We start from the raw sequence: 13112 nt of genomic DNA on the forward strand, positions 1-13112 counted from the left end.
GCCTAAATGGGCATCCAAAAATGTAAATGAAATAAATAGAAACTACTCCTAAGTATATTTTTTTGGGTGACACAAGATTGCCCTTACACCATTGGATGCTCCTACATTAGATGATAGAAAAAGTATTAGTGGAGGAGCATTTTTCCTTGGAGGAAGACTAATTTCTTAGCTTAGTAAGAAGCAAGATTGTACCTCACAAAGTAGTACAGAAGTAGAATATGTTGCAGTAGAAAACATGTATAATCAAGTCATATGGATGAAGTAGATGATGAAGGATATTGGAATTATTTTCATAGAACCTATTATCATTTACTGTGATAACACAAGTACTATTAACATGTCTAAGAATCATATTTTGCATTCTAAAACTAAGCACATAGCAATAAAGTATCATATGCTAAAAGAAAAAGTTTCTGTGAAAGAAATTAGATTGAAGTACATTAATACTAAGGAACAGATTGCAAACATTTTCACAAAAGCCTTAGCAAAGGATACCTTTGAGTACTTGAGAGGTATGCTTGGGGTTATGCCCCTATTTATCTCAGAGTAGAAGATGCAAAAGTGCATCAGTCCAAGCGTACATAGTACCATTATTAGACTGGACTGAATGTTGATGTTATCTATGATGAGCAGAGTCAATAATGACTCTTGGTGATTGATAATTAGTATATAACAGTGTCTTTAGACACTTGTGTTGTTTATAGAATTACATAAAAAATTTGTAATAGTAACAAACTAGTTTGTGGTCATGCTAATAGATTATTGTATGCTCAAGCAATTAAACCTTTTATGTACTACCTTTGATATTGATGTCAATGTGGGAGAGAATGACATGAAAAATATTAGAGAAAGTTTGTACTATGGGGGAGAAGTTTTGAAATTAAGGCTTGGTATTCTTGGAACTAGATTTTTTTCGTCTATGTTTCCATCAATACCAAAGGAGGAGATTGTTAGCACAAATGTTAATGCTACGGGGAATCAATGTAGAACATTGTTTGTCATTGATGACAACATAGCAATGAGTTTGTATAAGACTGACAGAGCATCTAGCTAAGATTTGTGTATTAAGGATATTACATTATGTATCTACTTATGTATAGTTACCAACTTATACTACAATATGTATTTGACATGTGGGAAAGTGTATAGAACTTGAATCAACATCATACAAAAGTTATTGATGATTTACAGAGAATCACAAGAAAATAGAGAATTGGAAAAACAATTTCTATTGTATGACCAATGTAAAGCATTTTATTTGGAATTAAGGGTTACACTATTAACTAGAGGTAACACATTGACTAATAATGATGTCAGCAAGTGCGCAGGTATAGAAGTCGCATGTGTGAAATTTTAGATATAACTGTGAGCTGACAACATTAATTAAATATGTATTTTATTTTATCAATGTATGGTAAAGTATGGAGTTGACTCAAGGAATGAATATTGAGTGTGGTATAAAGGAAAGATTTTTTTTGAGTTTTAGAGATCATCATTGTGATTGAGAAGCAAAGAAGACTTATGAATTTTGAAGTAGAGGAGAAGAGTAATCTACTAATGTGTGTAAGTGACATTAAGGGTTACTATTTATGGATATAGAGTTCCAAATCTGATTGCATAATCTGAAGGTGAAGAAGTCTAACATATAGGATAGAGAAAGAAGAAAAAAGTTGTCACATATTTATTATTCTTAAAGGAATAGTACCAAAATCAATTGGATAGTGGGTTCATTGATCTGATCCTAAAACTGTTTGGATAGTGGGTTTAACTACCTTCCATAACTCCAAATAGGGTTGGAATCTCCTAATAGGGATTTAAAGTCTCCTAATAGGGACTCTTTGTATTCAGTATTATAACACACTCCTACAGGGTCCATCCTCTAACAAGGAATATTAAGATGAGTACATTATTTTGTGGGCATCATTCCCATTGGGGTTTTCCCTCTAATCAGGGGTTTCCCTAGTCAATATATCTGGTGTATTTGTGTATGCACATTTTTTTTAATTGTTTCTTACTTTGGTTAATTAATTAAGAATTGTTTAAGATTGACATATAACTGATTGACCCCCTAGTTATATTGGTGATCTACTACTTCTAACACTATATAGTGTCTCAGTCCTTCTTACAGGACTAAGGCCTTGTTATAATATTCAACCCTATTAAGATTCATTATTATGATTATAGAATATATGCACGATGATCCCACTATCCAAACATGCAATAGACAATGATACTCAATATACAAAAAGCTAGATACAAAAACCTCTTGCTATTGTTGATATCTTCAATAACCAATTTTCCCTTTATAGCTCATTATATCAACTTTGCATATTCTACCTTTGAACTTATTTTTCATCAAGCTCATAACACAAAATATTCTACATGTCATTATAATAGTATTCACACAACTTTTCATTCAAAAAATTATCCTTTATAGCTTACTTTTATGCCATGTCAGCCTCCATGCTTCCATACATTTTTGAAAACACAAAATCATCTCTTTCTCACATAGGATTAAAATCTAAGATATTGTGCCTTATTAGTTAAGTAATTATTTTGGTAAGAAAAATAATTTGTTAACCCAAAATACTCATTTCCTTATCTTTTCTCTATTTTGTTTGTCCAATATTGCAATTGGAAAATTTATCATAACTCTATTCATACTATCCATACAACTTTGTGAAATTATCTAAGGTATCTGATGGGGACACAACCCAAGAATAGAATGGACACAACAGAAAAGGGAAAATTATATTAACTGAGAAAATAAGCTAGTACAAATATTATAGAGAAAATAAACTTCAATGCTGCCCTAAGGGCTTACAATAGCATAAATCTGGAGACAGTACCTCCTCTCAAACTCCACTCTGAACTGCCTTTTACAATGCCATAAATCTCCTTAAATAGACCCTAGAGGGTTAAGGACTAGGAGTACATTCTAGAAAGTGCTAGTAGGCATCCACCGACCAAATAGAAGGTTTCAAAAGCTGCGTTAGAAGTCGATGCAAATCTAGAAGAATCCAGAAATGGTAACCGAACTTCCGGGAGGCATAACTTTTGAACCGTAGCTCCGATTGACGAACTGTTTACATTTTCGAAAAGCTCTCGAAGTGCTCTATGGCCCTATGGACCAGCTTCACTCATCCCCCAATCTTTGGCCCTTTTTGAGGTCATTTAATGCCCCTAACCTGACTTTGAAGCATTCTTAGGAGGTCTCCAAAACCCAAAAAAATGCAATAACTTTCAAACCGTGGGGCATTTTGACCTGATTCTTTTTCTGGAGTGCTCTAAATCACAATTACATTCATCTGGCCAATTCACACCTTCTAGGTCACCAAAATGATGGCCAAATTGCATGCTCCTATTTTTTTGGGATTTTCAAACACACTGATAGTGGAACTGTGAGAGTTGGAACCTTTATTTGACCCAAATGGGTATCCAAAAATGAAAACACATGAAACAAAAACTAAATCTAAGTACATTTTTTTTGGGTGACATAGGATTGCCCTTATACCTTTGGATGCTCCTACATCAGACACCCAGGGTAGATTGAAAAGTGACCCTGTCACTTTATGGATGGTACAGGAAATCCCAAATGGGAAACCTCAGCTGCTGAAATCCAAGTTGAGTCCTCGATCGATTGTCCTTTCCATTTGACCAAATATTCTTCATACTGCCTGTTTCTGGTACTCCTACCCACACGATGATCTAGAATGTCTTCTATCTCCTCCTTCTTAGAAGTAGGAATTGGACATGGCTCTAACACCAGCTCATCATCTGTACCATCATCATGATACTCTGTTAAATCTGCAATGTTGAAAATGGGAGAAATGTGAATACCATCTAGAAGCTCCACTTCATATGCATTTCCTGAGTCATGTTTCTTCAAAATTTTGCAAGGGCCAAATTTCTTCATTTTTAGCTTTTTGTAGGTACCGACTGGAAATCTTTCTTTTTGTAAGTGCACCATGACTAAATCTCCTACTTGGAATTCCTTATGTCTTCTCCTTTGATCAGCCCTAGCTTTATACTCTTGATTCATCTTGGTAATGTGTTCTTGAACCTCCTCATGTAGATGCTTGATATGTTCAACAAATTCCTCAGCTTCAGCACTCGTCCTCTCCTCTTGCTCTATCTTCCTCAATTCTAGTGTAGTCCTTGGGCTATTTCCATACACAATTTGGAATGGTGATTTTCCAGTACTCCTATTTATAGCGTTATTGTAAGAAAAATTTGCTTGTGGTAGAATTAAATCCCATCCCTTGGGCTTATCCTGAACTAAACATCTCAACAAATTGCCCAGACTTCTGTTTACCACTTCTGTTTGACCATCAGTTTGTGGGTGATGCATGGAACTGAATTTCAAGTCTATTCTCAACTTTTTCCACAATGTCCTCCAGAAATACCCCACAAATTTAGTATCTCTGTTAGAAACTATACTCCTTGGAAGACCATGTAGTCTTCCCACCTCTTTGAAAAACAAGTCTGCAATATGGACAGCATCTTAGTTTTGTGGCATGGAATGAAATGTGCCATTTTGGAGAACCTATCAACCACCACAAATACTAAGTCATTACCCCTTTGTGTCCTTGGAAATCCAAGAAAAAAATCCATACTTATGTCCTCCCATGGCTTTGATGGAATAGGCAATGGCTGACATAGACCAGTATTGTGACTAAACCCCTTGGCAACTTGACAAACCTGGCAACTCTGTACAAACTTCTTCACATCCTGTGAAATTTGAGGCCAAAAATAATGTTCTCTAAGAATAGAAATGGTCTTATCTCAACCAAAATGTCCTGCCATCCCTCCACTATGTTTCTCCTTAATCAGATTTTCCCTCATGGAACTCCTTGGAATGCACAATTGACTACCCTTGAACAACATGCCATCCTTAATCAAATAGTCTAACCACTTGCTTCTATCTACAACAATAGGTTCTTTACAAGCCTTCCATGCTTCAGCAAAATCAGGATCCTTAGGGTACAAATTCTTGAGTTCATCAAACCCAACTACTTCAACCTGCATTGTTGTAAGCAACAACTGTCTCCTACTTAGTGCATCTACAACCCTGTTAGATTTTCCACTTCTATGCTTCAACACAAATGTATAGCTCTTCAAGAACTCTACCCACTTCATATGCCTCTGATTAAATTACCTTGACTATTTAGGTACTATAATGCCGGATGATCAGTATACAAAAAAAATTCCTTTGGCAATAAATAATGCCTCCATTTCTTTAAGGCCTAAACTATTGCATAGAACTCTTGATCATAAACAGAATACTTCTTCTTTGCATCATTCAATTTTTCACTAAAATATGCAATAGGCTTACCTTCTTGGCTTAATACAGCCCCAATAGCGCTGCCACTAGCATCACAATCCACTTGGAACACTTTTCTAAAATCTGGAAGTGCCAACACAAGTTGTTCTATCACCTTCTTCTTCAGCAATTCAAAACTTCTTGCAGCTGCTACAATCCATTTGAACTCTTTTCTATCCCCTCTTATTGTATCAGTTAGGGGTGCACATATGCCACTGAAATTCTTAATAAACTTCCTGTAAAAACTAACCAGACCATGAAATGATCTTACCTCAGTAGCAGAGCTTGGAGTAGGCCATTCCAAGATGGCTTTTACCTTCTTTGGATCCATTTTAAGACCTTCAAGTGATATAACAAACCCCAAATAGACTTAACTCCCTTTTTGCAAAGATACACTTCTTTAGATTAATTAACAGTTTCTCTTCCCTTAGCCTTTCAAGGACACTATGAATATGCAGTAAATGTTCTTCCAAAGTCTTGCTGAAAATTAAAATATCATCCAAGTAGACAACAAATTTTTTTCCCAAGAACTTCTTAAGTACCTCATTCATGAGCCACATGAAGGTGCTTGGGGCATTCGTCAATCCAAAGGGCATGACTAACCACTCATAAAGACCCTCCTTGGTCTTCAAGGCTGTTTTCCACTCATCTCCTTCTCGAATCCATGTCTAATGATAGACACTCTTCAGATCTATCTTTGTGAAGTACTGAGCTCCACTCAAGCAGTCCATAAGATCATCCATCCTTGGCAAAGGAAACCGGTACTTGATGGTTATCCTATTTATAGCTCAAGAATCTGTACACATCCTCCACTCTCCATCCTTCTTTGGTGCAAGTACTGCAGGTACTACACATGGACTCAGGCTCTCTCGAATCAAGCCCTTCCTCAATAGCTCCTGAACCTATCTATTTAGGTCCTCTGTTTCAGTAGGAGTCATCCTGTGAGTAGCCTTGTTAGGAAAACTAGCTCCTGGAATCAGATCTATCTGATGACTGATTTGCCTTACTGGTGGCAATCCATCTAGAACATTATCAGAGATAATATCTCCAAACTCCCCTAGTAAATCTGAAACTTCAAATGGTATTTCACTACTACCTTCTTTATCTTTCCTAGGAATCAAAGCATAGCACATATGATGATGTTTCATGCCATCTAAAAACTTCCTTCCATCAACAAGATAAATCCTAGCATTGCTACATACCTTTGCACCTTCATTTTTCATGGGCTTCAATTTGTGGAAAACTCCATCCTTTGTTAGAGAGTATGTGTTTGCATGTCCATCATGCACTGCATGTCTATCAAACTGCCATGGTCTACCCAACAATAGATGGCAAACATCCATCGAAATAACATCACAGAGAACTTCATCATGGTAACTCCCAATTTTAAATTTCACTAAACATTGTTCACTTACCAGGACCTTATGATCATCTTTTACCCAAGAGATCTGATAGGGCTGGGGGTGTTTCTCCCTCTTGAGCTTTAGCTTAGAGACCATCTCTTCTTATAGCAAGTTATCAGTGCTACCACCATCAATGATCACATCACAACATTTATCCTCACACTTGCATCTGGTATGAAACAAACTCCTCCGTTGTACTGGTTCATTCTCACCACTTAGTAGGACTCTTTCATTTACCAAGGTCTCTCCTCTTTTTGCATCCTCTAAATGTGATGATTGTGCATCCTCATCCACATGAGCAACCCTAGCTTGGCCCTCATCTCTCCTATCTGTCCTTCCTTGTCATTGAGGGCATTCAAAGGCATGATGAACTTCTTCATTACAATGGAAATAGGTACCATGAAAGCCTCCTCTTCCTTGTCCATGTCCACTACCTCTTCCTCTCTGATTTCTAAAGTCTTGATCGCGGGAGCAGTTGAAACCCTCATTCCTCTAGTTCCTACTAGTACCTTCATCTTCATTTTTCTTTTGAGTTTCATTGCAGCCTCTAGATGATCTACTGCTTTCCCTTCCTCCTTGATCGTACCCTCTTTTTCTCCCTTCAAACCTCTTATTTAGCTTCTCTTCAACTCGTAGAGAAAACTAGTATGCCTCTTCAACGCTGGTCATTCTTACCAAACTTAATTCCTCCTAGATGCTAGGTCGCAACCCACCGATATAACGAGAAACCTTCTCCTTATATGCTTCTACATATCTTTCTCTAATCAAGAGCCAGTAAAACTCCTCTATATATTCTTGGACTGATCTTCCTTCTTGTTTTAATGCATGCATCTTCTTAAATTGATCCAGCTCGTAGTCCACAGGAATGAATTGCTTCTTCAATTTGTCTAGCATGCGATCCCATCTTGTGATCTTCTCCTTTCCTCTTCTATTTCTTTCCAATTGAACCTCTTGCCACCGGATTTTGGCATGGCCTTTAAGTTTGGCCTTTGCAAACTTAACCCTATCTGGGTCCCTAATATCCTCATACTCAAAGTATTCTTCCACTTCATTGATCCAATCGATCAACTGATCTAGTTTCAGATTTCCTGAAAATACACCCACTTCAATTGTGGGTCTTTTCCAAAACTTAGTAATGGCTCTAAAAAGCCTTTCCTCTACATGATTCAGAACTTCCCTATCAAATTCCTCTTCTGCTCCCATTACTTCTTCTTCATTGTCATGCTCACTGTTGTCACTAGCGGCAACATTTGCTACTCTACGAAGCTCCTCTTGCAATGCCTGCACCTGCCTTTGGAGGGCTCTAACCTCCTTAGGATTAATAGCTCTGGCCCTTCCACCATGCTCTCTTCATGGAGGCATCTTCTAACTCAAACCCACAACCACACAGTCCTAGTGCAAACTGTCTCACAGTCAGCGCTCAGTCTACACACTCAAGAAAACTCGCTCTGATACCACCTGATGGGGACACAACCCAAGACTAGAATGGACACAACAAAAAAGGGAAAATTATATTAACTAAGGAAATAAGGTAGTACAAATAGTACAGAGAAAATAAACTTCAATGCTGCCCTAAGGGCTTACAATAGCATAAATCTGGAGATAGTTTCTCCTTTTAGTACCTCCTCTCAAACTCCACTCCGAACTGCCTTTGACAATGCCATAAATCTCCTTAAATAGATCCCAGAGGGTTAAGGACTAGGAGTACATTCTAGAAAGTGCTAGTAGGCATCCACCAACGAAATAGAAGGTTCTGAAAGCTATGTTAGAAGTTGGTGCAAATCTAGAAGAATCTAGAAATGGTAACCGAACTTTCAGGAGGCATAACTTTTGAACTGTAGCTTCTATTGACAAACTGTTTACATTTTCGGAAAGCTCTCGAAGCACTCTATGGCCCTATTGTCACTTAGGTTTCCACCCTTGTCCAAGGCCTATGCATGAGGAAAACCTAGTGAAACATGGAAACAACCTCCAAGCTGTGGGACTTGAACTGCGAGGTTGAGTCTCCGGAGAAGGCTAGCTTCCTCTTACTGTCAGATCGCACCTATCTATTCTCAAAAGGGAAAGGGAGAAAGAGAGCATTAAAGAAAATCTACCTAGTCTAATCCAAGGCGGTGATGCACCAAAACAGAGTGTTCAGACTCATTCTTTACCCAAATATGCACTATGGAACTAGGGTAACATTCAAGGTCATACATTCATTCAGACTTATATCAACCAACATCCACATACAGATCAGGAGACCAACTAAATAACACCAGGAACAAAAGATTTCACTTGTATATTATTCAATAGGCCAAAGATAGATACAGTATGCAGACCACTGATCTCAACAATGCATCAACGAGAGGAAAAACGATACACATACACGTTGATGGCTGAAAGAGATGATACAGGATGTTCATCTAGCTCAGAGACAAAGGGATTTTTACATCGCAAATCTACAAGCAGCAGCAGAGAAAATCAGGAAGAGTCAACCCTTACAAAATGTACAAAATTTGCTTTTATAGTTCAGGCGTAACTGAGATCTTTTACTGCTGAAATGACCCTGCAACTACCTGCCATTGAGTCCCGTGGAAGACAATCATGGAAAAAATCTCCAGAAAATTTGATCTCTTTTGCCAATAATGTCATGAGAAGACTGAAAATGGTGCCATAATTGCGCTTCGACCTAGTAGATGGATCAACGGGTGGGTGGAGTGTCATTCTGTGTTTTACATTTTCTCTGGTAGGTCAAGATTGATCATGGAGATCAGATCACACGATAAAATTGATTATCTTCGCTTCCTGGTTCATGAATTTGTAGAAGTCAAAAGGTCAACCAGGCTCCCTATGCGTCAACTAGGTCGCGCGAGCCAATTGCATTTCTTTATTTTGCCACCTGGAGGTCCTCCCATAGTTAACCACCCTTCATTGGACTAACTGCGCCACCTTGAATACTATCATGACTGTGACGGTTACACTAACTGCCAACCGCCATCCTAGAGTGCGCCGACAGGACATGTGTTGACAAGGCACTGTGTCACCAACATAACCCTTGCATATCTCTGCCATAGCGCGATGGCACCTACCGTCGATCAGCCCTGATCCAATGATTATGGAGACTCATCATTCTGCAACCTCCTTCCCTTGGTCCTTCACTGGGCCCGTGGCACATGTGGCACTTCCCCATTGGTCCAACAATCGCTTAGTCCTTACTGCGCCAGCTGTATGAAACATGGTTCCACTAGGACACCTGGCGCATGGGCGCTATGTCACTGACGTTAATTCTCGGGTAAGTCTCGATAGCGAGACATCGCAAGCTGTAGATCCCTGTGGATCCGGCGATCGTGAAGACTCGCCATTTGTGCTGAGATTACTGGACCCGCTGTACATCATGCACCAACTCATACACATGGCACCTCCTTATTTGGTTCGATGAAGACTAGCTAGCAACCCAAGATTTGATCCGCACAGCGACCTCGTGTCAGCTAGGCACCATGTCGCTATGCAGAAATTGAGGCCAAATTCCCATAGTGCCATAGTGCCCATTGACAGCGTACCTTGAGATTTACGTGTGTCCCCATCTGATTTGCCACATCGACTGCGCTTGCATAGTACCCACTGGGACCCATCTGTCTGATCATTTCTTGCCATGGTGAACTTTTTGCTTGGGCACCATGTCACCATCAAAAAATGCATGGGTTTTCCGTTGGCGCCATAGCGCTTCGCCGTGTTTTTGAAACTTTCAGGCTGTGAACCTGTCTGCCTGCCACCACGAAACCTCTAACCTACCGTACTCTGCGACCTCCGACCAGACCCATCCCACTCATTGCCATATTTGTAACTGCACCACACCTTGGATGACACTTGGCGATCCTTGGTGAAACCTAGTCCTGTCAATCCACGTGGCGGATGGTCGCCATGTCGCTATGATAAAATCCGCACATCTCTGCCATAGCGGGATGGCGCCATCCATTGATGTGACCAAATTTGACGATCGTGAGGACTCGTCATACCTCGTGCTTCCGCCCTCCATGTCGATACACCTGACATCGCTTTGAGACACGGCCCCACCTGACATGTGTCACCAGGGCACGATGTCACTGTCATAACCCTCGCGCAACTCCTCCATAGCACGATGGCGCTCACAATTGATCCGAGCTGATTTGGTGGTCGTGAACGTAAGCCCCGACTATGTTAGCCGTGCCGACAGGAACTCTAACCTGGCACATGTGGTTCCTCCTAATTCGTCACCGCAACACCTGATTCTATCAATCGTTAAAATTTACAGCTATGATTATTTCCGCTGAGCGCTATGTCGCTATGGAGATTTTCTGGCCGATTTGCGATAGCGACATAGCGCCAAGGGCATTAAGAACCTTTTTCGACCCACGGAATGCCGGACCCACCCTTGCAACATGTCGTTAGGGCATCATCGCACTATAATAAATATCGTGCATTTCCCTTATAGTGCGATGGTGCCAACCGTTGGTCTGCTTAGATCTGACGGCCAAAAACTTGCAGGTTGTAACATTAAAACACTTATTCGAGACTAACCGTTGCATGAGCCACACTTTCAAATTTTAAACTCTTGGCAGTAAAACTAGAGGTAATAGGCCCTATGGACCAGCTTTGCTCGTCCCCCATTTTTTGGCCCTTTTCAAGGTCATTTAATGCCCCTAACTTGACTTTGAAGCATTCTTAGGAGGTCTCCAAAACTCAAAAAAATGCAATAACTTCCAAACCGTGGGGCCTTTTGACCTGATTCTTTTTCTGGAATGCTCTAAATCGCAATTACATTCATCTAGCCAATTCACACCTTCTAGGTCACCAAAATGATGGCCAAATTGCATGCTCCTATTTTTTTGAGATTTTTAAACACACTGATAGTGGAACTATGAAAGTTGGAACCTTTATTTGACCCAAATGGGTATCCAAAAATGAAAACACATGAAACAGAAACTAAGTCTAAGTACATTTTTTTGGGTGACACAGGATTGCCCTTATACCTCTGGATGCTCTTGCATCAGTATCATCATATAATATCCTTACCTAAGTGCACATGTGTAAAAAATTCCTCTATGAACAATGCTAACCAAAATAGTTTATGTTGTGATAGGTAAAATTTATCATACTTAGATAATTTTTTGAGTCTTTGTCCCAAAACTTCATCTCCAAGATCTACTCTCTTAATCTTGACTATATGTTTCCATTAATGACAACATCATATTGTGTAACCTATCAAAATTTCTAACAATATACATTCGTATCTTTTCTTGAGTTAGATGCTTGTTTGGTTTTTTTTAATAGGGTCAACTCACCTTTCTTGACCATGAACTGCTCTACGAAAACACCTTGTTTAATCATCTTTTTGAATGTAGGAGATCCTTTGATATATATTTTATAACCAAAATAAGGTAGAAGGTTATCCATTAAGATACTAACTTTTTCATTTTTTAGGGATCTTTTAAGAGTATTTAATATACAGTTATATCCATCTCTAGAAGAAGGTCAAGAATGATTTTCCCGTTCTTTGTTTAATGTTACAAAGATATTTTATATTAACTAGATGTTTGATGTTGTGGGAATATTTTTGTATGAAAAATTTAGAAATTTCATCAAAAAATTGATTCTATTGGTAAACTTAGAAAATCACTCTATATTTTTTCCAACTATACTACATGGAAACAAGTGCATGAGGTATGCCTGAGCATGCATGAACTCCATAGATAGGGTGCCAAACTCCCTCAAATTATCTTTGGGATTAGAATTTACCATGTATTTTTTGTATTTAGGTAGCTCAAATCCTTTAGGAAAAGGAGGTATGTAAACATTCTTATCAAATAGAAATGAATAGATAGCGACGAGAGTGTACTTATTAGTAGGTTTATCTTTAACTTTCATCATTTTTATAATTAATCTTGCATACATTGCATCTAATTATTGAGGTTAGATGTCTCATTTTCTTCCTTTATAATCACAATAGACTCTACATCATAGTTTGGAGGTATCTTATGTTGATAAAATATTGATACAAATATGAGAATGTGTTTCAATCATTTTTTTGACACTAATATCAAACCTACTACTAGCTGAAGAGACAATTTCTTAGTTGATCTAAGTACTATGATTTTTTGATTGATGAAGAGGATTTGTTAAAATTAGTTAATAAGATCACCTAAAGGAAATGTTGAGTTATGATATGAAAAAGAAGTATTAAAATTAGTTGAGATAGTGATAACATAGTGGATTGATTGTCTACTTAAGGTTGCAAAATATTGATACACTAATCAAAGTTTAGAAGAACAAGTGAAATGAATTAAGTCTATTAAGCTTGATGAGCTAGTGGCACAAAATTTAAGGAAAACCTTTAAGTCAAATTCAAGAAGGATTTTGAAGGAAGT

The sequence above is a fragment of the Cupressus sempervirens genome, chromosome 7, assembly GCF_028749045.1.
Source record: "Cupressus sempervirens isolate cs-2001-9-10 chromosome 7, ASM2874904v1, whole genome shotgun sequence".
Classification (NCBI taxonomy): Eukaryota; Viridiplantae; Streptophyta; class Pinopsida; order Cupressales; family Cupressaceae; genus Cupressus; species Cupressus sempervirens.